Here is a 27,132-nt window from a genome sequence, read left to right on the forward strand (position 1 = left end):
TCCTCTTGACCTTTTGCCATCTCATTGGCTCAAGGAACCTAATTTGGGCCTCCAGCCATTTGATAATTATCTGAGCAATCAAAACCTCCATACTAGGATTGTTCCAGTTCCTTTGAAGCAAACTCTGGTCTGAACCATCTTGAAGAAATCAAAGGTTGAATTCCTTGGAGCCTTCCAATTACTCACCCATCTTTAATTTGATCTACCTTTCTAAGTTGATTGAGAAAATAGCTTTTCTCCAACTCTATGATTTTGTGGACCAATCCAAACACCTTCACCCACAATAGTCAAATTTCTGCATCAGCCATAGTACAGAAACCACAATTACGGCCTTACGTAGTAAACCGCATAGTTTTCTGGATGCAGGCCATGCAGCTTTTTGTATGTCCTCTGACCTTTCTTTTGCTTTTGATTTAGTGGACCACTCATTGCTTCATTAACTTTCTCTTTGCTTCATGTACAATTTCTCATTCATAATAGATTTTCTAAATGTTAAACATTAATAGCTATCCCAGTATGTTTATGATATTGTATTGTAAAATTGGATTCTTACAACAAATTTCTTTCTTATGCATTATTCTTTATTATGTGTCCTATACTGTTTATTGTAAGCCACATTGAACTCAAACTTGTTTGGGATAATGTGGGATATAAATGTCACAAATAAATAAATAATACATAAATACATTCTGGGTCTTTAGTAGTGGCGTTGCACAAGGTTCCACTTTATCGCCTTTGCTTCTCAGTATTTTCCTTTCGCCTCTTCCTACTACAGTACTACACCATTAGTGAGTTCTATTACATAGCCTGCCTAAGCCATCCTTCCTCTTCTGATCTCACATCATTAAACTCTTGCTTAGATGCAATATTAGTTTGGCTTCTCAACTGTCTTAGATTAAACCCAGCAAAATCATCAGCTAAGTAAATTACGGGTAAGTCATTTAAACTATCTGTTTCTCTTTTTCTTGTTGGCAGACCCACTGCACTTACTGATACTCTCCTTTATTTGGGCTTTGTTAATTTACTGGATATCTTAAGGTACAAGTTTCTGCCACAGTTCAGGCTTCCTTGTTTGTCCTCAATTGTGTATGGTCAATTAAATGTTATTTGGATTCTCAACCCTAGCACACTCTTATCTATTGTCTTCTCGACTCATGCCTCATGTTCTTTACTGTGATATTAAGAAATTGGACTGAAAGCATCTACAGTGTCAGGACCACTTTAAGATTCTGTTGCTTGCCCATAAAAGTGTTCTATACTGGGCTCCCCTTCTAATTTGGCCTCTTTGGTAACTCTGTATCTCCATTCTCAGAATGAGAATCTACTGGTCATCCCACCTGTCTCCTCTTCCTGGGTGGACTCAACCCTTTCCTCAGCCTTTTTTTTTTAACCTGGCTCTATCTATGGAATTCACTGCCTTGTTCGGTGAGCACTGAATCTAAGTAAAAACATTAAAACTTCCTTGAAAACCTATTCCTTGGAATCTGCTTTCAGAGATAGCAGTGTGTGTGTGTGTGTGTGTGTGTGTGTGTAGGGGGCGGGGGTGGGGGGATGGGGTTATCCTGGGCAGTCTGGGTAGTAGATGACAATTGGCAGGCCTATTCAAATTCTCCCTCAGTCTTCTCTCCATTTCTTGGTTTGAATGGAGGTTGTGAACCGTTTTGAATTAATTTTGTGAACTGTTGTTTTGATGTTCGTTGGTGAAAGGTGATATGGAAAAATTAGGTCTTACATGATAATTTTCTTTACTTTAATCATACCAGATGAATCCAGAAACTAGTGGGTTGTGTCCATCTAACAACAGGTAGAGACAGATATCACAGACTGGAATACAGTGATATAGATAGGTAGCGCCCCAGAAAGTCAGTATGTCTTCTACCAAAGCAGCACACCGAGTTAGGCCCTAGGTCGGCCCCCCAAACACACTGGTCAGCGCCAGCTCAGTGCCCACTGAACAGGATGTAGTCCTCTGGATCAACAATCTAACTTGCCACTCAGTATTGCTGTTTGATTGTATATCCATGTAGTCTTTTCTGTTGTGATTAAAGGAAAGAAAATTATCAGGTAAGACATCATTTAAATCCAGAAACTAGTGGGATGTAGCAAAGCAGTCCCTATATAGGGGGGGGGGGGGGGGGGGGAAATCTGTCGACCCTGCAGACAAAACCACAGTGCCAAACCATGACTCCTGACGCACCACCAAATCCAAGCAATAATGCTTAGAAAAAGTATGAAGGGAGGCCCAAGTGGCTGCCCGACAGATGTCCTCCGGGGGGGGGGGGGGGGGGGGGGGGGTAAAAAAAACCTCATGACTCCACCCAGGAGTTGCCAATGCCCAAGTAGAATGTGCCCACAACAGAAGCAGGGCCTGGTGACCCACGAGACCATAAGCCAAAGAAATAGCCTCCTTAAGCCATTGTACCAAGGTCACCTTGGATGCCACAAATCCCTTGCGGGGCCCCGACATCAGAACAGAGAGATTGTCCAACCTGCAAAAGTCATTTATTACATGCAGATAATGGAGCAGCATTCTGCAAATGTCCAAACACTGCAGGGCCAAAATGTCCCACAGATAGACTTCGCCGCGAAGGGAGAAACGGTGGCTGATTCAGATGGAATGCCGACATCACTTTAGGCAAGAAGTCCGAACACCCAAGGAACGGAACTAAATAAGAAAAGGCCTGCAACTCCGACACTCGACATGCAGAGTACATAGTTACCAGGAACACAGTCTTAAGCACCACATCTTTCAGCGACACTTTCCTCAAGGGTTCGAAAGGAACCTGCTGCATAGCCATCAACACCAAATAAGCTAAGACAATTACACATTTCCAAAACCAAAAAAGCAGAAAGTGCAAAATACCAGCTGGCTTTGGTTCCATCCCCCATGAATTTATTATGGGAAAACTGCCAAATCTGTATCCCACAAAATGAGTTACTTGAGCTTTGTCTCTGACGAAGGGCAACCTTCGAAAGCTAATCAAGAAATGTATTAAGTTATGTCCAATAAAAAAAGGTCATCTTATTTTCTTTTCCATGTTTTTTTTTTATTTCTATTGATAACCTTTAAGAGTGGACTAACACGGCTACCACACCTCTCTTTTAAAGCAGAAAGGTTCCATCTTTTCGTCAGGTGTACTTAGAAGAGTACAGATCGTCTATTTTCTATATTAGTGGCCCAAAATTGTGGAACGTATTACCTGTCGAGCTTCAGTCAGTGCAGAATATTGCTCAGTTTATGAAAGATTTGAAGACCCACATGTTCATTCAGGCATATGGGTCACTGGAATAATGATTTTATTTTTGCAGTTATGTATTGAGAATTATTAATGCTACTAGACTACTGGTTTTGACATTATGTTTCATGTTGTATGATTTGTACTGTTTTATTTTATTGTGTATGTATTCCTGTTCCCCCGCTTAGAATCTTAAGAATAAAATGTATTTCTATCCCACATTGTTTATTTTACAGCTTTTATACCCCACAATTTCCCACCACTGGCAGGCTCAATGTGGCTTACAACATTTATTATTATTACCCCTTCAGCATCTTCAGTTCAGACCCATATACCCACTTTAAGAAGTACAAATGTCCAATGTTGTTGGATTATTTGTAGTAAATAATTAGCAGATTTTAGTACACACAGCTTCAGCTTTAGAAATGTTAATTTCTTTCTTCATCTCTCTCTCATTCACCCCAGAATAATTCACTGCTGAGTCACTTTAAAGTTGAAGTAACAAAACATCTGTTTACTCACAGTTTGCAGTTAGATTATAATCAGACAGGCTTATATATACATATTACTATACATTTGTATTATCAGCTCCTTCCATGTGCTTAGATGGTAATGGATGCTCACACCACCATAGATCCTCTCAGGTTAGGAGAGATCATGAGCTCCATGTGCTCCATGTGCTGCATGTGCTGCATCTAACCCCCACAGGAAGTTGCATAGCTGTGTGACCTCTCTAAGTAATTCACATCAGAGGTCACAGAGTAATCACAGAGAAATAATAGGTGACAGGCAATGCATGCAAAATACAATACATTCCAACAAACCCCTTCTCATGCATAACTGTCATGCAATTATTTATTCATACAAAGTCCAAGCTTTATACGCAGATTCACAAAATGTTCTCTGGGTAACGGTTTGGTCATGATGTCAGCTGTCATCTCACTGGTGTGACAATAGTGTAGACTGATGACCCCTTCTTTCGCCAACTCTCGCACGTTGTGGTATTTCGTTGCGATGTGCTTGGTGCGTGACTGAACCTTGTCATTCTGTGACAGTCGGATGCAGCTCTGATTATCTTCCATTAACTGGATTGGTCTCTTTTCAGCTATTCCGAAATCCAGCAAAAGTTTTTCAATCCACATCAGTTCTCTGCACGCTTCCGATACAGCCACGTATTCAGCTTCTGTAGAAGACAAACTCACAATACTTTGTTTATGACTGGCCCATGAAATTTGTACATTTCCATACATAAACACATATCCACTTGTGGATTTATAATCAGAATGATCCCCTGCCCAATCTGAATCACAGTAACATATTAGTTTTGGATTACTATTGGCTGAAATCTTTAATTTACAATCAATGGTACCCTTTAAATACCTTACCATCCTTTTAACTGCAGTCCAATCTGATTTGGTAGGTGAGCTGACCCTTCTGCTCAAAATTCCTACTGCATTTGCTATATCAGCCCTGTATGTGGTAGCTAGATATAAAAGCTTACCTATGGCTGATCTATATTGGATGTTATCTGGTAAAGGTTCTCTTACTGTTTCATCCTTCAGAAAATCAGTGATCATGGGAGTGCTTACAACTTGGGCATCTTGCATACCTAAACTTTCAATAAGCTCATTTATTTTCTGCTTCTGGCTTAGAAGATAAGAACCATCATTTTGTTTCTCAATTTCTATACCAAGATAGTATGACACATTACCAAGTTCTTTTATCTCAACATTGAGGTTTAAACACTTTACAATGTCCTTGTACTCTTGCTCACTTTTGCTTGCAATGAGCAGATCATCAACAAAAGCTAAAATGTATGCATATTGTCCATTTGTGCACCTAGTGTACAAGCATTTATCTGCTTCACCTTGCTTAAATCCTAAATTTGTCAATATTTCATGCAATTTATCATTCCAACATTTTGCACTTTGCTTTAATCCATAAAGACCTTTGTTTAATTTACACACTAGCTGTCTTTGTTTTGTATTTATGAAACCTGTTGGTTGTTCCATGTACAAGTCTTCAGTTATATCTCCGTGAAGAAATGCTGTTTTCACATCAATGTGGTTGACTTGCATGCCTTTTGAGACTGCAATGCTCAGAAGTGTTCTGATTGTCGTGTGTTTCACTACAGGTGCAAACACTTCATCAAATCTTCTCCATATTTTTGAAGATATCCCTTTGCCACTAATCTGGCTTTATACCTTTCCACTTTTCCTTGTGCATTCCTTTTTAACTTGAATACCCATTTGCATCCTATAGCTTTCTTGCCAGGAGGTAATTTTGTAAGAATCCAAGTATTATTTTTATCCAATGCATCAATTTCTTCTTGTGCAGCTTTATGCCATTCAGCAGCTTCTTCTGCTGGCATTTTCTCAATCTCATCCCATGTTAAGGGCTCTTGAGCTTCTGCTGACTTTGTTAGGTAAGACAGTCTTAGGGGTGGAACACCTTTGTTTTCCCTGGATGAGCGTCTGACAACAGGTTGGTCTGACCTTTCCGCATCCTCTAAATCTGAGAGTTCTTCTCCAATTGATTCCCCTTCTCCAACTGTACTGTCTTCTTCAATGATCCTTTCTGTGTCTGTTTCCTCTGCCTGTTCCTCGTTAGATACAGATGAGTTGCTTTCAGACATCTGCCTTGGTATGGCATTTATATACACTGGCATGTCTATTATGGTTCTAGTTTCATATTCTGGATGATAAGGCTCATCTGGGATAATCCAGCCTTTATCAACCCTTTTGTTTTCATCAAAATATGTAACATGTCTTATGCCAACAATGCCAGTTTTCAGATTCAAAATTCTATATCCTTTGTGTCCTGGAGCATAGCCAACTAAAATGCCCCTTTCTGTTGTGGAATCCAGCTTCTGCCTTCTTTGCTTTGGTACATGAGCATATGCTGTACTTCCAAATGTTCTTATGTGTGACAGGTTTGGCTTCCTACCATGCCATGTCTCATGTGGTGTGCGCTCAGCGCCTTTAGTTGGCATTCTGTTTTGTAGGTACACTGCTGTGAGAATGGCTTCCCCCCATAGTCTTTTAGGGAGATTGCTATCTGACAGCATACATCTGGTCATTTCCACAATTGACCTAAATTTTCTCTCTGCAACAGAATTTTGCTCTGGTGTATAAGCTACTGTTGTGATATGTTGAATGCCTTCTTGTTCTAGAAATGTGCGCATGCTTTGTGAAATGAACTCACCACCATTGTCGGTCTGAAGAACCTTTGGTTTTCTTTCAAATTTATTGCTCACCATGGCTACGTATTTCTTCAGCATGTCTGTGACTTGACTTTTCTCTTTCAGCAAATAGGCCACACAATATCTAGAGAAATCATCCAAGAATATTAGCACAAATCTGTTATTTCCCAATGATGGGATATTAAACGGTCCACATAAGTCACTGTGTATTAAGTCCAGCACTTTATTACTCCTATTTCCTGTGTATGCAGGAAATGAGGGTCTCACACCTTTTTGAGTAACACAGTCTATGCATTTCTCCATATTACCAGCATCTGCACTTATCTGAATGCCGGTGGCCAGTTGCTTACTGTAAAGATCCTGGATCACCTTAGAATCACGATGTCCCAGGCGGCTGTGCCAGATTTCCAGACTACATTTACCATCATTCTTCCTTACTTGCGCCATATGTGAGGCTTCACCTGAAATGTTCAGCTTATAAACATCATTATGCATAAAAGCTTCAGCATACACTTCATCATTTTTAGAGATTGTGCACTTACTATTTTCAAAATGAATCGCAAATCCCTTCTTATCTAATGTAGATACACTAAGCATATTGCAAACTGCTTGGGGAATATACAAGACATCACTTACAGGAATTTCTTTAACTTCATTAGACACTTTGCATTTTAAGAATCCAATACCTTTGGCTTGGATCTTAGCAGTCCCTGCGTTTGCAGTTTTAAGAATACCTTCCTCTGGACACATTTCCTGAAAGAAATCTTTACAATTGGTTAAATGGCATGTGCTCCCTGAATCCAAAATCCAAGTACTTTCATTTGAATTATTATTTACCATAGTCAAAGATTTTTCTGCCATTAGAAAGCCCTTGTGTTTATCTTTGTCCTTCATACATTTCCTGGTTTGAAAATTCTTTAGTTCCATTGGCTTTGGTGAGCTAGAGGGAGTGTTTTGTGTTTCCTTACACCATTTAGATACATGTCCCTCCTTTCCACATGAGTAGCAAATCAGCTTGCCCTTGGGTGGAGTTTTCCCATAGCTCCGCCTTCCTCTGTTCTTTGCCAAGAAATTTGTTTCATTTCTCTCTGACTGACTTTGAGAACACATCTCCTCAGAATCATTTATTATGCATTCCTGCCTTAGTTTTGATGTTGCCTGCTCAAAAGATTGCCCTTCAATGGCCTCATTTACAGACCTAAAAACATCAAACTTCTTTGATAGTGAGGTAAAAAGAAATGCTCTTTTCAATGCATCACACATGGGAATTCCAGAAAGTTCTAGCTTTTGAAATGAAGACATAAGATGCATAATGTGATCATTACATTTACTTTTATCCCTTAATTTGGTTTCATTCAACTCTGCCAGCCAAATTGGTTGCTGCTTTGCATATGTAGTTGCATACATAGTTCTCAGTTTATATAAAATGTCCTTTGGTGTATCTTTTCCCTCCACTAATATGGCTTGTTTTTCAGAGAGAGCTTCCAAAAGCATGCACTTCACATAATAGTTTGCATTGTCCCATTCAGCCATATTTTCAGCTGTTCTGTCTTGGTCTAAGCATATACCTAATCTTTTTGCTCGAAGGAAACATATGAATCTTAATTCCCACTGCTGATAATTAAACTCAGTTAATCTAGGCACCTTGAGAGAATAGAACAATGGTGAATTTCTTCCCTCAGCCATTTTCTTAGCCTTCTGTCTGCTGTGTGGGGGGAGAGAGAGAGACAGACTGAATCTTTCCTTTAAAACTTAAGAGAAAAATGTGGCCTTTTTTTCTGCCTGGTAATATTTCTCTTCTTTTTCAATTCCTGGACCCTGGGCCCATAACCCTTTTGTTGGATTATTTGTAGTAAATAATTAGCAGATTTTAGTACACACAGCTTCAGCTTTAGAAATGTTAATTTCTTTCTTCATCTCTCTCTCATTCACCCCAGAATAATTCACTGCTGAGTCACTTTAAAGTTGAAGTAACAAAACATCTGTTTACTCACAGTTTGCAGTTAGATTATAATCAGACAGGCTTATATATACATATTACTATACATTTGTATTATCAGCTCCTTCCATGTGCTTAGATGGTAATGGATGCTCACACCACCATAGATCCTCTCAGGTTAGGAGAGATCATGAGCTCCATGTGCTCCATGTGCTGCATGTGCTGCATCTAACCCCCACAGGAAGTTGCATAGCTGTGTGACCTCTCTAAGTAATTCACATCAGAGGTCACAGAGTAATCACAGAGAAATAATAGGTGACAGGCAATGCATGCAAAATACAATACATTCCAACAAATGTCACTCTACAGTTTGGTTGAGCTAGGTCCAGCTGTTTCAAAGCTATAAGTGGGGACTGTCTTTTTTGTGTATGGTGTACAGCGCTGCGTATGCCTTGTAGCGCTATACAAATAAGTAGTAGGAGGAGAGACACACATTGCATAGCCAAGTCTGCAGCATGCACTACTGCTGGAGATCTACTTTGCAGCCACACACACACACCAGTGGCGTAGCTACGTGGGGCCTGAGGGGGCCGGGGCCCCTGCAGATTCACCCCCGGACCCCCCTCCCGGCGAACCCGCCCCCACAGCCGCCTACCTTTACTTTTGCTGGCGGGGGATCCCACTCCCCGCCAGCCGACGTCTTCTCCGTCCTTCCTGCTCTTCAATTTGTTTGCTGACGTCCTGCACTGTACGTGCAGGACGTCAGACTCAGAGAACAGTTCTGTTCTCTGAGTCTGATGTCCTGCACGACGTCAGCAAACAAATTGAAGAGCAGGAAGCGACTGAGAAGAAGACGACGGCTGGCGGGGAGTGGGATCCCCCACCAGCAAAAGTAAAGGTAGGCTGAAGCGGCGGCGGGTTCGCGGCGGGAGGGGAGGGGGGGCGGCGCCAGGGGGAGGGCTAAAATGTGCCCCCTCCCCGGGCTCTGGACCCCTCCCCCACAGAAGGCTGGCTACGCCCCTGACACACACACCTTTGAGAGAATATTCGCCAACAGCCCAGTAAAGGAATAGGTCCAGTACTAGGGTATGGGTTCCAGCTGGACTAATCTTGATGCAGGAAATAGACCACAAACAAACACAGAGCACTGAACCTATCAGGCAACAGAACATAAGTGAAAAACTGTACAAATCACAAGTAGATGACAGAGTAAATTAGTTCTGTTGCTAAAACTATTTTCAAAATAATTTCTAAGAAAATGTTAGATTTCCCAGGTATCCAGAACTCTAACACAGAAAACAGAGGATGAAAGTTTTCTTCTTTTTCTGTTTTCTTGATGCCATTTAGAAATTTTGTTATTCCAATAACTGTCTTTCCAAACTCAAGTTCAGAATGCACTTTAGTCAGGTACAGTAGATATTTCCCTAACCAGGGGGGATTACAATCTAAGCCTCCATTTATTAAGATGTGTTGTCAATAATAGAGCTTACTGTGATTTAATTTTTTTTTTTTACTGCAATGCATTTTAAATAATGAGCTGTGAAGCATGCAAAGCAGTTCATCATTATGCATAATGAATAACGCAGCTTGCGGTACAAACTTCACAAGCCGTGTTATTCACTGAAAGTTAACACCACCTTACGAGTTGTGAAGCTGCATCTAGGATCATCAATCCACTAGCACATGAGCCAACCCTCTTGGAAAAACAATGTAAAGATTCCAGTGCTTATTTGGCAGCCTGAGCCCTAGAGCTGGTGTGATCAATGTCAGTCCTCAAGGGCCTCAACCAGTTGGATTTTCAGGATCTCCCCAATGAATAAGCACGAGATATTTTTGCATACGATTAAGGTAGTGCATGCAAATAGATCTCATGCATATTCATTGGGGAAATCCTGAAAACCCAACTGGGTATGGCCCTCGAGGACCAACATTGAGCACCCCCTGAGACTACTAACCGCAAAGGCAACATTACACTGAAGGAGAGAGCCAGCCATTGGGATGGGAGCTACAGGGGTCACTTCTGCCCCCTACTCTACAGATAAGTAGTATGTGTCAAATAGGCTAAGTCTGTACTTAAGCCAATGGCATGCCCAAGATCACAATAAATGTCAGCAAGTGAAGCAAAATCCAAACCCTGGCTTCCCAATTCTCCGCCCAGTACATTAACCACCAGCCTAAGTCTCTATTCCTTCTTTTTTTTTAATAAAGAAAAAAAATGCATCAAGGCACAATTTGCAGCATTTGTTCAACTAGGAATTAACCAGTGCAGTGTCCAGTCCAGACATAAGGGATGTCCACATGTTTAACAGTTACAATATATTGTCATAACCTACGATTCACATTGTACCTGAATTAGATTACTCTCGTCTACTGACGATGTGGAAGAGGGACTTGCAAGTTACAATGAGAAATGCTTATCAATTTACATTTGAAAAAAAACAGCAAACCTAAAAAACATCCATATCTCTGTAATCTATAACGCTATAATGCATAGGAAGTTATGGATAAAGGCTGCCCATATTTAGTTCTTCAACTTTTATAGCCTTTATCTGTTATTTGTAACCCCACTGTTGGTACCTTTTCACTCAGCAAGTCGCAATTCTGTCCCCAACTCCTCTCACTTTAAGACACAAAGGGGGTCTTGTACAAAGGCACACTTCCATTTTTAGCATGTGTTAAAAATCAGCGTTTGCTAAATGCTAAGACACCCATTATATTCCTTTGAATATCTTAGTGTTTAGCGCACGCTAAAAACGTTAGTGCACCTTTGTAAAAGGAGCCCTAAGGTTCTTATTTATTAATGCTTCAATGTACAATAAGAATAAAAACGAAGTTATCAAGCACTAAGAAGTTTTAAGTCCTCTCTATCCTTATTTTTCCTTATTTCCTCTCATCCTCCCTGCAAAATCAGACAAAACACCAGTTACATGATACAACACAGTGGACAGAGGCATGACAACTTCCACTACCTTGAATTAAGGGCATTTACTAACCTTTAGTGCTTCATGAAGAAATGAAGCATTCTGGATACCAGTTATTTCTCTTAACTGATTCAGTACTATTTGACAATTCTGTTAAACAAGAAAATGCAAAATCAGAAGTGACGGACAAGAAAGAAAGTACTTTATATTACCAGACAAAGAAAGCTGATGAAGACCTCCACACCTTCATCTGGTCTGTCCATTATCTCTACTTCTAGCAATAATGACAGCTCTATACTCACTTTCTCCTTGGCAAAGGATCACCCAATGAGTTTTCAATTTTGATGGATTTGCCACTCCACTGGAAGGCTGTTCCATGCAATCACCACCCTTTCTACAAATAAATCCTTCCTCAGGTTACTCCCAAGGCCCTATTTTATATCATCTTAACTTCAGCAATACTTCTCCCAATTCATTCTGAGCAAAAGAGGCTAAAACTAACATCACTGGTTGAAAAAATGTGTGGTCATTGCTCCAATAATGCTAACCATTCAGGCCTCTCAGGGACTGTAAACTATAAGGTTACCAGACTTCTTCAATTTTCAGGAATTGTCTTCAACTCCGTCCTCTTTACCAAGCTTCTGTCTCTAATTCTGGTAATCAGGACATAAGTGCTGTATTGAAGACAGTCATGAGCCTAGTATCGCCCCTGCCTGCCTCACCCCAAGTGGTCCAGCATTTCCCCTTAATCCTCCTTTCATGCCTCCTTCCTTTTTACTCTGGTATCAGCATTATTTAAAAAAAAAAAAAAGAACAGTGATGTGCCACAGAGATTCCACTCAAGCGCACTGTATCTCTACTCAGTCGTGCTCCCTCCCCGTGGCAACAGAAGTGTGTATCAGGAGGGTGGGACCTGGCAGAGACTTGAAATGTGTTTAAGCAGAGGTTCATGCTGAGTCACTGCTCTTTTTAATGCTGACACTAGAGCAAATAGTAAGGAGTTGTGAAGAGAGGGGTGGAGCAACGTGAAGATGCTGGAACGGAAGAGAGAGAGAGGAAAGAAGGGTGGAGATGCTGGTCTGTAAAAAAACAAAAATGGTGGTGTAGAGAAGAAAGTATGAGTGTGTCAGGAAGAAGAGACTAAAAAGGATTTACAAAGTATCAACTGGACCAATGGAGGAAATGTAGTAATAAAATGCTAAAGCAAGACGATGAGAAGTGGAAGAGAGAGCTCATGGGGGAGGAAGAGGAGGAATGGGAAGAAGAGTAGGAAGGACAGGATAAGGGGAAACCATAAAGGGAAAGGGTTAGAAAGCATTCATAGAGAAGGAAAAGTATTCAAATATCCACTGGTGAAGGAAAGAGACAGAGCTGAAGCTGAAAGGGAAAAGGAGGAAAACTCTAGAAAGAAAAAAAAATAAAAATAAAAGACAACACTACAGAGTTAGAAGAAAAAGAGAGAGATGCTGCACAATAAAACCAAACCAGAACACCAAAGGCTGGATATTTTTCTTGTCTGACAGATAACCTCGTCTGCATTGAGACCCAGTTCAAAATTTCAGAACCTGAACAAGTGGCATTATGTAAGATACATGTTGAACTGCTAGTTTTTTTTTCAGCTAATTCGGCTATTTCACTGCCTTGGGTGAATCTCTTCATAACGGCGGTTAATAAATCCCAATAAATAAAATAAGTATTTCAGGGCATTCTTTACAAAGCCGCACTGCCGATTCTCAGTGCAGCAAATGAGAGGAAGCCCATTCAATTCCTATGGGCTTGCTATCATTTGCCACGCGGGAATCGCTAGTGCAACTTTGTAAAAGAAGCCCTCAATACATACAGTGGGGGAAATAAGTATTTGATCCCTTGCTGATTTTGTAAGTTTGCCCACTGACAAAGACATGAGCAGCCCATAATTGAAGGGTGGGTTATTGGTAACAGTGAGAGATAGCACATCACAAATTAAATCCGGAAAATCACATTGTGGAAAGTATATGAATTTATTTGCATTCTGCAGAGGGAAATAAGTATTTGATCCCCCACCAACCAGTAAGAGATCTGGCCCCTACAGACCAGGTAGATGCTCCAAATCAACTCGTTACCTGCATGACAGACAGCTGTCGGCAATGGTCACCTGTATGAAAGACACCTGTCCACAGACTCAGTGAATCAGTCAGACTCTAACCTCTACAAAATGGCCAAGAGCAAGGAGCTGTCTAAGGATGTCAGGGACAAGATCATACACCTGCACAAGGCTGGAATGGGCTACAAAACCATCAGTAAGACGCTGGGCGAGAAGGAGACAACTGTTGATGCCATAGTAAGAAAATGGAAGAAGTACAAAATGACTGTCAATCGACAAAGATCTGGGGCTCCACGCAAAATCTCACCTCGTGGGGTATCCTTGATCATGAGGAAGGTTAGAAATCAGCCTACAACTACAAGGGGGGAACTTGTCAATGATCTCAAGGCAGCTGGGACCACTGTCACCACGAAAACCATTGGTAACACATTACGACATAACGAATTGCAATCCTGCAGTGCCCGCAAGGTCCCCCTGCTCCGGAAGGCACATGTGACGGCCCGTCTGAAGTTTGCCAGTGAACACCTGGATGATGCCGAGAGTGATTGGGAGAAGGTGCTGTGGTCAGATGAGACAAAAATTGAGCTCTTTGGCATGAACTCAACTCGCCGTGTTTGGAGGAAGAGAAATGCTGCCTATGACCCAAAGAACACCGTCCCTACTGTCAAGCATGGAGGTGGAAATGTTATGTTTTGGGGGTGTTTCTCTGCTAAGGGCACAGGACTACTTCACCGCATCAATGGGAGAATGGATGGGGCCATGTACCGTACAATTCTGAGTGACAACCTCCTTCCCTCCGCCAGGGCCTTAAAAATGGGTCGTGGCTGGGTCTTCCAGCACGACAATGACCCAAAACATACAGCCAAGGCAACAAAGGAGTGGCTCAGGAAGAAGCACATTAGGGTCATGGAGTGGCCTAGCCAGTCACCAGACCTTAATCCCATTGAAAACTTATGGAGGGAGCTGAAGCTGCGAGTTGCCAAGCGACAGCCCAGAACTCTTAATGATTTAGAGATGATCTGCAAAGAGGAGTGGACCAAAATTCCTCCTGACATGTGTGCAAACCTCATCATCAACTACAGAAGACGTCTGACCGCTGTGCTTGCCAACAAGGGTTTTGCCACCAAGTATTAGGTCTTGTTTGCCAGAGGGATTAAATACTTATTTCCCTCTGCAGAATGCAAATAAATTCATATACTTTCCACAATGTGATTTTCCGGATTTAATTTGTGATGTGCTATCTCTCACTGTTACCAATAACCTACCCTTCAATTATGGGCTGCTCATGTCTTTGTCAGTGGGCAAACTTACAAAATCAGCAAGGGATCAAATACTTATTTCCCCCACTGTAACTAATTTTCTTATGTAGGGCATACAGGGATGTGAAAAACTTCCACCCCCCTTATTTCCCCTATTTTATTGTATAAATGTTACACTGAATGGTTTCTAGTTTTTGAACAAAATGTAATACTGTATTAAACAAAGGAAACCTGAGTAAACATATAACTTAGTTTTTAAATTACTTTATTTAGGGCTTCTCTTACAAAGCCTCGACAGCGATTCCCGTGCGCCAAATGAGAGGAAGCCCATTCAATTCCTATGGGCTTCCTCTCATTTGCCGCACGGGAATTGTTAGCTTTGTAAAAGGAGCCCTTAAGAAACAAAGTTATTCAATAGGATTTACTGCCTTTTTGAAGAAATTCATTCAAAGCAGTTTTTAGCAAGAATAATCTAAACATAAGGAATAGACAATTACAGTAATAAACATACTTGAATAACGATACACATTAAGGCATGGTGTACACATCGCTCATACAGAAAAGTAACTGCCCCTTAACCTTAATAACTAGTCACACTACCTTCAGCAGCAATAACTGCAACCAAATGTTTCCTATAATGTGATATCAGTCTTACAAGCATTGATGTTAGTTTTGGATAGCATCAGTTTCCACCTCCCATGAATCCCATTTTTGCCTAGTCTGTCATGAACACTGGCCTTAGATGAAGCCAGAGCACCTAATGGAGAAATGGCAATGATTCGATAAATTGAGCAAGGCCGATGAACGCTCCAAACTTGAACTTCGCATCAAACAAAAATATTCGTTGTTGGTATTGTAAAAATCTGATTGAGATGTGTCCTCAGCTAAGGTAAGTGTTCATAACTCCAGCAGAAGAATGAGGGATGGGAGGTGAAGTTAGGGATCTATGTGGAAATTACTGGGGTCCTCAAAATACAGCCTTACCCATGTCCTACATTTCTTCCCTCTCCTCTTTCACTGTGTATAGTATGCACAGAAGTCTACTTACAAAAAATAAATAAATAAAACCCCTCTCTTTAAAAACAGATTAAGCGATGCACCATGGGATGCATAAACCGCGTTCAGGTTTTGTCTTGGAGAATTAAGGTTGGCATGGGCAATGAGCCACCCACTCAACAGGTATTACTGTATGCCAATTTTCTTTTGTCACCAAAGTTATCAGCTTGCTCTTCACATGAAGGCAACCATGCCCAAAATCTATATATATCTATATATATATTTATATATCTATAAATATATATATGCGAGCACTGTAAAAATGTGGTGATGGCTTATTCGAATATCTCCAATCTTGGGGTTTCTAGATTTCAAAGCCCACTGCCCTAACCCAAACTACCAGATACATTTAAACTCTGGCTACGCAGGGTGTAGTAGTAGCAGAAATTTACAATGACAATCAAATAGCAACACTATATGATAGTGGAAAGCAGGAGAAACTTACAAAAAAAATCGAGAATGAAAAAGCAAATTAAAAATGCCAGCTGAATTCTTGATTTAAGTGTAACTGTCAATAGAATTATTGTTTTAAAGTGATATGCTAATAAAAGTGCTTTATGTCTGAAAGCTCTCTCATATCCAAAAGCTTTTTAATGCCTATCCTGTCTCTGCGAAATTTTGAATTTTCATCTTGAAAACAATAAAACTGCTCCACAAGATCCCTAGTGCTAAACTAAAGGCCAAATTGTTGCAAAGCAGGCGACATTTATTTCCTATGGGTTCCTTCAACAAAGCGGTGCTACTGATTAGCTGCACTGAACGAGAAGAAGGCCGTGGGAATTGAATGGGCTTCTTTGCATTCAGCGTGCTGTTAATCAGTAGCATCGCTTTGTAAAAGGAACCCTATGACTGGGGTTTAACAGTGCAGATTTAATAATAACACATTATGATTTCTCAAATGGATTTATTTTCTTAGATTGATCATGAGTTTAATAAGAAGGTAAAGGGATGTACTGATAAAAGTTTAGTACACCTGGCCCTTATTAGTAGTTTCTGAACACTTTTCCCCATTTTGTATCTGTGTGAAAAATACTTAGGATATCTAAGTGTTGTATTTTTCAAGGAAATCCTGCTAACACAGGGACATAGAGACAAAAGCTTACATGTAGCTAGTATAAGTCTTCTGGGAACACCTGATATTAAACAAAGAAAACCAAGGCTATATTAAGTTTACAAAAGATAAAGAACACAGTTGTACGTGTGGCTGGAAGCATCCAATCCACACTCCCCTGTTTTTTCTTAAACAGAAGAACCATGAGTGATGAGACATATAAGGCAAACAAGGAATTCATAAGGGTTTCACTGTGGACTATTTTAAGCTTGGATGAGCAATACCACTTGTGTCTGTCATTCTCTGCACACAATAAGGTGCCAGAAATATACAACATGAGCACTCATCTCGACAAGAGGATATGGATAGGGGGTGGAAGCAGTTTAAGCTTTATGGCTTTATTTAAAAAATAAGTTTAACATAGCAGACTCAAAAATCAACTGAGATAAAATGCCTCCAGCTTGCCAAAACACACATACATACATTCAAAAGCACTGTAAAGACAGCTCAGCTCTATATCCCCCCCAAACATAAAATATACTCATCTAAATACCTTACATTCTTCCTGGTCTGGGCTTTTTGGGTGTTCAGCAGCTGGTGGGGAGCTGAGCCTACTAGAGAGCCCTGCTGGGAGCGCACAGCTCACTGACAGGCTAAATTGGGTGCTGGAGGTTTGACAGCAAAGGAAAAAGTTTTCCCTTGGCATGAACCAAACCCTAAAGTACAGAAGCAATAACTTATTTAACAAAAAATTAGGATCCCTATTTGGAAAGGCATACTACTGGGAGAAGGTGACTTGGCTGAATAAGTTGAAGTGCATCTTTGAAAGCTCTGCAAATACAAATACCATGTTTTTATTTTATTTATTTGTGACATTTATATCCCATATTATCCCAAACAAGTTTGAGTTCAATGTGGAATACAATAAACAGTATAGGATACAAAACAAAGAGTAATGCATAAGAAAGTAATTTATTGTAAATATCCAATTTTACAATACTGGGATAGCTATGGATGCTTAACATTTAGAAAATCTATTATGAATAAGAAATTGTACAAGAAGCAAAGAGAAAATTAATGGTAAATAACCAACTCTGGTAATAATTAATTGTTTGAGATATGGTTGTTCTTTGTGAGGGTTTGTTTGAATAGGAACGATTTGAGGATTTTGCAGAATTTAGTATATTCCTGTATATTTTGGTTGGTAATGAGTTCCACCATTTGGTTCCTAGGTAAGTGAAATCTGCAGAGTGGACAGTTTTGGCCTCATATTTAGTGTTTCTTTGAGGTAAGTTTATTAATGGTACCTTATAGTCTGGAGCTGTGCCATTTAGTATTCGAAAGATAAAGGTACGTAATTTGAAGGTAATTCTCGCTTTGATGGGAAGCCAGTGTAATTTGATTAATAAAGGGGAGGCACTTTCAAAACAAAGATTTTATATATGAACTTGGCTGCAGTATTTTGAGCCTTACAGCCAGCATATATGGCATTACAATAATCAAATTGGGATAATGTTAATGATTGTACCAATAGTCTGAATGTTTCTGATGAGAAATAGGGTTTGATCCTTTTTAGTTTCCAAACAGACCTAAAAGATTTTGTGATTACTGCGGAAACTTGGGTATCAAATGTTAAATGTTTGTCTATATTATACCTAAAATTTTCAGATTATTGTCAATGGAAGTTAAATCCTGCTGCCACTTACACATCCTTTCTGTAGGGGTAAGTGAAAGAGTAAAAAGGTGAAAGCTTTACAGGAAACGCCATTGTCCAAGAAGAAAGGAGAAAATTAGTATAAGCAAGGCAGAAAAAAATTCAGACATCACACACTGAGGCATGTTTTCAAAGCCTCTTACACAAAGCACTTACACAAAGTTGTATAGGTTACAATTAATGTAACTTTGTAAGTCTAAGTGCTTTGAAAATGAGCCCCATTAGATAATAAATTTTAAGCCAGGCTCATTTTTGTTACAGGAACCAATGCAGTAACATCTGAACATTAATGTCATTATTTCCAGAATACCTGGATCTTTTCCAACATCATGTCAGATCATGCACTTCTGGGGCGTTAGTGAAGTAAACAAACCAACCAACAAAACAAAGAAACAAAATTAAAGCTTATTATAAAAATTAAATCCATAGCGCTTAGTATAGTGGTATCGAGCACCTTGGTTTGTGTCAGTTTAACAGAATACATTTCAAAATCAGATTCAAACATTAAGGGGTCGCTATTTAAAGAGACAACCAGCCAGAAACAGATTCTGGCCAGTTAAATCATCTGTTCAGGGCTAACTGGTCATTTTCAGTGGCACTTAAAGCAAAACCAGCTATTTTGGGGATATTCAGGGGCGGAGGCAGTACTCGGTCAGTTAAATGCCAAAATTCAGCACATGGGTGGCCAAGGTCACCGCATAAATAGAACCACATAAAAGTCAGTCCTACCTTTATACAATGCCCCATTAGCCAGTTAAGTGTTGAATTATTATTTTTTTTTAATTTGGGTTTTGCTCACACCTTTTACTAATAATAGCTCAAGATAAGTTACATTCAGTACACTGGGTATTTCCCTGCCCCTGGGGGGCCTCATAATCTAAGTTTGCACCTGAGGCAATGGAGGGTTAAGTGATTTGCCCAAGATCACAAGAAGCAGTGGTGGGATTTGAATTGGGCACCTCTGGATGTCAAGACCAGTGATCCAACCACTAGGCCACTCCTCCACTCCACTGACACTTAACCAGCTATATAAAGGTAGCCAGCTTCAGAAACCTGAAAATTCAATGCCAGAGCCCAAACGTGCCCAGAAATTCAACGCCAGGCCATAACACTAGCAATAGTCAGCAGAACACTGAGCCCCACCTGCTGAATATTGAGCCCCTAGTTTCCAGTGTGGTAGGGTTCCATAAAAATGTTTTTAAACAGAATCACTATATAGCTCCCGAGGCTAACTTCGGTATTTGGACAGCACATGGTGCAGGGGTTATACCCAGGGGAAACAGCATTACCCTGCCACACTACTGCTGGATTTGACTCTATTCTTACACTATTAAACCAGCAAGGTGGTTATCAGCAGTTTTGTTTAAAATGATTTTTTAATGAAAACATACAAAGTCAGAAACAAGAAAAAAAATGATCTGTGGAATGGTTCAGCAAATCTACAACTCTTAAAAATATGATTAGTATTTTCATTCATTCATTACAGTCGTTACATGCTCAATTGCCCTACAGGTGTCCAAAATCCAGCCAGAAGCGATCAGCAATTTTTCAGGCGCTGACCAGTGTGGGCTTAATTTGTCCTGGATTTTCAGGGCCGATACTGGGATTAGGCCCAGCATTGAATATTCAGGTATTGCCTGGGTGCCAAATGTTATCCAGGTGCCAGACGATATTCAATGCTATCAGGGCAATTTAGGACAAGCAGCATAAAATCCATTTTACTCTTTTGGTATATCGTCAGGTACTTATGGCCTGGATTGGCCACTGTTGGAAACGGGATACTGGGCTTGATGGACCTTTGGTCTGTCCCAGTTTGGCAAGGCTTGTGTTCTTATGCTATTTCTATGGCTCTACTGGCCCAGAAGTAACTTCCAGTTCTACCCTAACTCTGCCCCTGGACTGCTGCAGCATTATCTGGTTATGTGCCACTCAAAATCCAGGGATCACTCGCTCAGCAAGAACTGAGTAGGAACCTATCTTAAGCAGCTACTTCCTACTGAATAGTGGTCCCATAATAAATAAGCGGCAGTAAAAGCCCCCCCCCCCCCCCCCCCCCCACTGCTGGTAAAAGGACTTTTTTCTAATGGAAATGGTGATGCGGAAATTGTAACACTTTCCGCACAGACATTTCCGGGTGGAGCCTTTACCGCCTCCTATTTAGGAGATAGTAAGGGTAGCCTAGAGGTTAGTGCAACGGGCTTTGATTCGGGGGAACTGGGTTTGATTCCCACTGTAGCTCCCTGTGGACTCTTGGCAAGTCACTTAACCCTCCATTGCCCCAGGTACAAGTAAGTACCTGTATATAATATGTAAAGCACTTTGAATGTAGTTTCAAAAAAAAAAAAAAAAAAACCACAGAAAGGCGGTTTTTCAAGTCCCATTCCCTCCCGTGCTAATCTGGCAGTAAAACTACTTGATTACCATCAGGTAAGTCCCCGGTGCTAAAAAATCATTTTTTGGTGCCAGAAATGCCACGCGGTGAGAGTTGGCACTACCGCTGGGCTCCTGTGATAGCACGGCAGTAGGGCCGAATCAGCATGTGCCAGGCCTACGGTAGCCCTACTGTGGCTTGGTAAAAGGGCCTCTAAATATCTACATAGAACTTCTATTGGTAGCAGCTGAGTTGCTTTATAGGGTTTAAAACAATTTTTTTTTGTTACATTTGTACCCCGCACTTTTTCCCACTCATGGCAGGCTCAATGCGGCAGGCAATGGAGGGTTAAGTGACTTGCCCAGAGTCACAAGGAGCTGCCTGTGCCGGGAATCGAACTCAATTCCTCAGTTCCCCAGGACCAAAGTCCACCACCCTAACCACTAGGCCACTCCTCCACTCAATAGGGTTTAAAACTATTTTGAAAACTGAAAGCTGTTTCCCTATAGTTAAAGAAAATGGAAAAAGCCTTAGTATCACCATAATCCTTCAATTCAAAAACAAAATCATAGAATTGCTGAATCTTAACTCTATCACAAGCTATAGCATGCAAATCCTATATTCTGTTAATTTACAATAATCCCTGTCACATCAGTCCACCATAAATAAGTTTAGCAACAGTCCTGCTCTACAGGTGTACATTCCTGACTTGTACAGTCATGCCGCTTGATGATTCTACGGGATGGCTTAAGCCCCTTCCCTGTCAGCCTACGATTCACCGGTTATTTATGGAAAGCATCCACTTTTTATTTATTGGGTGACACATACTACCTGCTATGGAAACCAAACTCCAGAGCTCTCTCGGACTTCCACTAAACCAAATGCGATTTACATAGCAGCCCTTTGGCTTGGTGGCATGATGTGCTGGTTTGTTGTATACTGGAAATGTGTCTCTCATTGGTATCACAGAGGTGACAAAAGAACACTGCAAACAAGCCTAAGCAGAACAACATTGGAAGTAAAAGGTTCGGTCTAAAAGATGTCCTAAGGAAGTCTTATTGCTAACAAAGTGAATTGCTATATAGGCTTTTGCACTGCACTTAACAAATCCCTCCTATTTTTCCAAGTTCATCAAAAGCAACCCCTATTTTGTTTTATTTGATTGCATATTCAAATGTGGTAGAATTTGTTCAGGACTTTGATGTTTGAACTGAATCTGAAATGTAATGTGGCTCCAAACTATCGCTGACCCACTGGTCTCTTGAGAGATGGGAGAGATGTACTTCCTCCAAATAGATTTAAGAATGTCAGTCCTTTTTTTTTTTTTTATATATGCTGCTAGTCACGATTGCATTTCATTGGCAGTATGCTCTTCAGATAGTCTACTGAGTGTGCTAAACAGTTAACATCTCAATAAAAGAAAAATTGGCATAATCACTTATGGGAAAATCAGAGAGAATATGGCCCAATTTCAGACATTTATTGCTTAGATGGGCTAATCTATTGATCTGAAAAAGATCACAATTTATCTATTTCTTTTATTTGCATATACTTTGAACAATAAACTGTAATGCTTCTTTTATCTATGTGCTGCCAGTGTTTAAACAACAACAACAAAAAAAAGTAATAAAAAAATCTCTCTTCCAACATTCTGCCAGGAAGTCTGTCAGAGGAGAGACAAGTAGAATGGAGATGGAGGTTTGCTTAATAAACAGCATTAGGGTTACCACCAAGCAGCCACAGTTATAACTCTAATAGCAATTGTAAAACTGTATCAAGGTTCCAAGGCTGTTGTAGTCAATTGCAAAAAAGCGACCACAGTTAAAACCTGGACAAGAGGGTAATGAAATAGATCTTCAGAATTTAACGGCTATATTGGAAGAATCCATAACTGAAGTGACAACTCGCGGTACTTTAATTATTTCCTTAATATTTGAGCAAGACTTAAGTTCACTGATGAGATTATACTTTAAAAATTTCCAGAAACCATTTCATGGTCAAAGAATATGGATCTATCCTGATGTTACTAGAGTAACTCAGGAAAGACGTAGAAAATTTTTGTTACAAAGGGATAGAGTGAGAGAAATGGGAGCTTCATTTCTACTCGCCTACCCCTGTAAATGTATTGTCAAATATTTGAATAACAAGTATATTTTTTATGATCCTGAACAATTATAGGGTTTCGTAGATAGGAAAAGCTTGAATTGAGAATAATTATAAGAAATAGCGAGAAAATATCAGAAGTAATGCCACTGACAAATGGACAATGTTTCCTTTTATTAATCTTTCCTATATGATTTTCACCACCTTTTCCCACTCTGAAGATTGAGGTCTGAGAAAGAGATAAGATTGCTATAATATTCTTTGTTTGAGACCTGTGGGTCCAGATGTTTATTTTCCTTTATATGATCTCTGTGTTTCCACAAGTGTGTTGTTATTTACAACTTGTATATTGTTTAAATAATAATAAAAAAAAAATAAAAAAAACCCAAACAACAGTAATAAGCATATAGGCGTATTTTCAAAGCACTCAGACTAAGTTACATTAGTAACCTATGGAACGTTGTAAGTCTAATTGCTTTGAAAATGAGTCCCAACAGATGCCTCACACATTTTGAGGGCTGTGCTATTTTACTTTTTTTAACTGGGTGTTAAGACATACTACTACTACTACTATTTATCATTTCTATAGCGCTACAAGGCATACGCAGCGCTGGTCTTGTAAAAGTCAAAGAGCATATGGCAACTATTTTCATGGCTCAGTGGAGTGCTCTGCAGCACAGTTCGGACATTCTTCAGATAGATAAGGACACCAGTGGTAGAAAAAAGGGTTGAGACGCTGAATAAAAAGATATCACGTAGGAGGCAGCTTGTGAACGTTTAAAGCATAAGAATCCATATTCTCATCTATCTAGACTGTTATTGAATTATATGAGAGGTGCAAGTGGACAGTCCGGATGACCAAACTGATCTTTATCTGTCATCATTCACTAGTGGATAGTGTAGTATCACATTTAGGGGCCCATTTCCTGAAATGCAGTAAACCTTTGCACGTATTGTGCTTTAAACAGCAAAAACTAATGTGCCATAAGTGCAAAGGCTGTGATGTAACTGTTGGCGGCATGCCCAACATCTACCCTGCAGCTATCACACAGAAAAGTTCTCTATTACGCAATTACTCACAATGTTCTCTTTGAGGCAGCAATTAAGTAAAACCACACTAAGATAGGAGCCTATTCCACAAAGGAAACTGAACCCCCCACCCCACAATTACTCTCTGCCTGCCCCCCCCCCCCCAGGGAGGGGGGAGAATGAGTCCCACTGAGCTGGACACTCCCCACCCCAACACCCAAAGGCCCTCTCTGGGCCTACTTTTAAATGCCTTGGTAGTCTAGTGGCCTCTTGCACCCACCTCAGCCAAAAAGGCTGCCAAGTCTGATGCAGGAGGTCCCGGCACCGTTTTTGGAATTGGAAACAGCACGGGCAGGAGCAAGTCATGGGAGGTCCCAGCAGCCATTTTGCATTTGGAACTGGCACAAGCAGGAGCAATCGCAACATAACTACCGAGACATTCCACTGGAAGTCCCACCAGCCAGTTTGGTTGGAGAACCACTCTTGCCCATAAGAGACTGCTAGACCACCAGGGCATTTAAAGGTGGGCCCGGGGAAGGCAGATGGGTTGCGGCCCGGGAGGACCTGCTCTCTGCCTGGGGGGAGGGAGCGCAATTTCCAGTTTCATTTATGGCTAAAACCGAACATCACATTTTGGCTGCTGATTCAGTTTCAGTCACCCTCTATTTGTCTTTTCTACTGGTTACTGCCCTTCTGTGAAGGGAGGTATGGCTCACCTGACAAAATCTGAACCCAGAAAAAAATGTTTTGTGTAACCTTCCTAAAACACAGCATGCCTTAAATAGCAATAACTAATGGATTTCCCTCTCTTAAAGCTTAAAAATAAATCTGATTCTAATTCATTTGTGGTTTCAGATGACCACAGAATGGCAGAGGGTAGACATCAGCACTAGAAACTTGCAAATAATCCAAACCAGCTACTCAAAAGCAAATAATGTTAATGTACCACATTATACAAATATAACAATAGAAAAGTCAATAGTGCCACAACAAATGAGGGAGGCTGAGCGTATTTCACTTTCACATGTAAACACTAAAACCACCCTCTTACTGAGAAACAAGAGACAAAGCTCACAATAAGTAGGTATATTTGCTAACAGTACTGTGCAACATATCATTTGGAGTGTAATTATTCTAGCAAGACAATAAGCCACTACCTATTTTTCTAATGAATACACAAGTATTCAATAGAGATTATTCTGTATTTGTATAAAACTTTCAAATGCTTATATATGTGCTTTTATAGCATCTTCCCTATAATTGGAATGATATGAAATTCTTGCAGTTGACAGGATCAAGTCAAACATAAGGATATCTTTGCCTTTTGCATTGCTTTTTATGAGCAATTTTAGTACATTCAGCAAGCTTGATGGTGTTCGTTTTTCCCTTCCCAACCTTCTCTTCCTTATTGAGATCATTTTGGTCCAAGCATTATTAAAAAAAAAAGAAATGTACACTGGCATGAGGTTTAGTCAAACACTGTGAAGTCTGGGTTGAGTGTTTGTTTTGTTTTTCTTTTTAGGATGGTCTCATTTTACAAAAGAATTTAATACCACGTGAAAAATATAAAGAGAAAGGTGTGGAAGCTCATTTTCAAAGCACACAGACTTACAAAGGGGCCTTTTACCAAACGGCGTTAAAAAGGGCTCTGCAGTGGCGCTGACATGCATAGAGGCCCTCTTTTACCACCGCCAGTAAAAGGCATTAAAAAAAAAAAAAAAAAGGAAATGACCATGCGGTTAAACGCTTGATGTGCGGCCATTTCCTGGGGGAACCCTTACTGCCTCCTATTTAGGAACTATGTAGAACTGGCACGCAGGAGTCGGAACTAACAAAATCGACGCTCGCCAAGCCAGCGCTATCCCTACCGCCCTTTTGTACAAGGGCTCTAAAGTTACACTATCAGGTTCATTTCCGAAAGAAATGGACGTCCATCTTTCAACATAAATCCAAACATGGATGTCCATCTCCAAGAGAAGTCCAAATCGGTATAATTGAAACCCGATTTTGGACGTCTCCAACTGCAGTCCATCGCAAGGACGACCACATTTCAAGGGGGGGCGTGTTGGAGGAGTGGTGAAGGCGGGACTTGGGCGTGCCTAACACTTGGATGTCTTTGAACTGTAATCGAAAAACGCAGGGACGTCCTAAAGTAAAACTTGGACATTTTCACCCGGACGTGCTTTTTTTTACGAATAAGGCAAAAAAAGGTTGCCGGAAATGACCAGGTGACCACCGGAGGGAATCCGGGATGACCTCCCGTTACTCCCCCAGTGGTCACTAACCCCCTCCCACCCTCAAAAAAACATCTTTAAAAATATTTCGTGCCACCCTCAGATGTCATATTCAGGTCCATGACAGTGCATGCAGGTCCCAGGAGCAGTTTTAGTGGGTACTGCAGTGCACTTCAGACAGGCAGAACCAGGCCCACACCCCCCTACCTGTTACATTTGTGGACGAAACAGCAAGCCCTCCAAAACCCACCACAAACCCACTGTACCCACATCTAGGTGCCCCCCTTCACACATAAGGGCTATGGTAGTGGTATACAGTTGGGGTTAGTGGGTTTGGGGGAGGGTTTGGGGGGGCTCAGCACACACAGTAAGGGAGCTATGTACCTGGGAGCAATTTATGAAGTCCACTGCAGTGCCCCCTAGGGTGCCTGGTTGGTGTCCTGGCATGTCAGTGGAACCAGTGCACTACAAATGCTGGCGCCTCCTACGTCTAAAATGGCTTGCATTTGGACGTTTTTGACATGGACGTCTTTGGTTTCGAAAATTGCCAAAAGTCAAGGATGTCCTTGGTAATTGCGAAACGAAAGATGGATATCCATCTTTTTTCGAAAATATGGTTTTCCCCGACCCCAGATTTGGACATTTTACAAAGACGTCCAAATCGCAACTTGGACGTTTCTTTCGAAAACGCCCCTCTATGTAACTTTGTAAGTCTATGTGCTTTGAAAATGAGCACCTGTTACATTTTATCCCTTCTACAGTTCAAATTGAAATCAGCTCTTGAAACACTTGACACAACAATAAAAATATATATATTATGCCCTTTTACGGACCCAGTCACAACTTCCAACATACAGCAACATAGCTTACCAAGTTCCAAAGTGCTAATGAAAATAATTGACTCAAATTAATTCTTTTTTTTTTCCCTTCAAAA

At 40.6% G+C, this 27,132-nt stretch overlaps 1 protein-coding gene across 4 annotated transcripts in view; it reads right to left on the minus strand.

Annotated features, from left to right (window-relative positions):
- Window positions 1–27,132, minus strand: part of USP28 (ubiquitin specific peptidase 28) — an 86,980-nt gene that overhangs the window by 52,421 nt on the left and 7,427 nt on the right. For 3 of the 4 annotated variants that reach the window (XM_030220614.1, XM_030220613.1, XM_030220611.1), the window contains exon 2: window positions 11,371–11,448. The exons of the other annotated variant lie outside the window; for it this stretch is intronic. The gene's annotated coding sequence lies outside the window, so the exon portion shown is untranslated. The remainder of the gene's footprint in view (window positions 1–11,370; window positions 11,449–27,132) is intronic. 4 annotated transcript variants of the gene reach the window in all.

The sequence above is a fragment of the Microcaecilia unicolor genome, chromosome 12, assembly GCF_901765095.1.
Source record: "Microcaecilia unicolor chromosome 12, aMicUni1.1, whole genome shotgun sequence".
Taxonomy (NCBI): domain Eukaryota; kingdom Metazoa; phylum Chordata; class Amphibia; order Gymnophiona; family Siphonopidae; genus Microcaecilia; species Microcaecilia unicolor.